Consider the following 1,364-nt stretch of genomic DNA (forward strand, 5'->3'; position numbering starts at 1 on the left):
TAACCCTAGCATGGACCGACTAGATCGTAGTACGGGCTAGTGGAGAAGAAAGATCAGCCTAAAGGAAAGTGATCTAAATTGCCTCGGTTTGCTATCTCATATAACATGTCTTCGGATTGACCAAACCGACATCAGATCCATTGATTAGGATCCGGCATAGCAAAATAGTTTGCTACTGCTGTTACTTCCATGATACATTGTCGTGAGGATGAGAGGAGACGTTTTATACATCCTTCTCGATCAGATACCAAAGTTTTTGTAGTCCATCAGCTCATGTAATCGAGATGCATGACCTAATAGATGTATAATCAAACTCGTATAGCCAGTGTGTGATATGATCCACAGCAACAGAGGTCATGGGACGCCATCAAGAGATGAATAAAGGACTGCAATGTCCGAGATATATATATATATATATGGCACCACCGAATGCAAAAGAGAGATCGATGACCATGTGTATGGGTCCATGAGTATACTCTGGCCGATGAGCCATAATTTGATAAAATTGTAAAAGCTCCTTGCAGCAATGATCAATGATTACATCATGATCTTGGACACTCATGGAACGATTTGGGGACATGTATAGACAATGTCTATAATTCAACACCTGGATCGATCAGTATGGTCGATGGTAGTGAGAAGAAGAAACTCATACCATCCGTACTTTATCATCATCACGGATCATAATAACCAAAGGGAGTATCCGTGAACTTAGGAAGTTGAAGTCTATGACTCAACATGGATCAATTAAATTAAGAGCATGATGATAATAGAAAGATCAATAGACAAAGGCATTGGTACACGTCCGAGTGGTACACATCCGTGTAGTAAGACACCGGATCATAGTCTCATAACCTGAGATCATTAATTCATAGTATCATGCTCGAAATATTGTCCATGAGTATGCTTAGTTTGTCCGACCAAAGCATAAGAACAGTCGATGGTAGACGATCACGTCTAGACCATGGACACGTTTTTGCAAAAAGATCCATGCATACATGATTTGCAAAAGATTCGAGGACAATGTGGTTCACATTGATCAGCTCATCTATTTCAATAAGACACACGATGTCAAAGGACATGAGAAAGGACCTACGAGGTCAAAGTGGTCTAATCACGGTACAGAAATAAAACTGGCCGATTCCCCACCTGCATGTTCAGGACAGTCCACGCATCTGATGCGTAGACTAAAGAACTTCCACTGAGGTTCACATCAGGGGGAGTAGTGTGTATTGTACTCTTTTTCCTTCATCATGGTTTTGTCCCACTGGGTTTTCCTGATAAGGTTTTAATGAGGCAACATGAAGCGTATTACAATCCCTGAATGGTTATGGCATCCAAGGGGGAGTGTTATAAATCAATTG

The sequence above is a fragment of the Brassica oleracea genome, chromosome C1, assembly GCF_000695525.1.
Source record: "Brassica oleracea var. oleracea cultivar TO1000 chromosome C1, BOL, whole genome shotgun sequence".
Lineage (NCBI taxonomy): Eukaryota > Viridiplantae > Streptophyta > Magnoliopsida > Brassicales > Brassicaceae > Brassica > Brassica oleracea.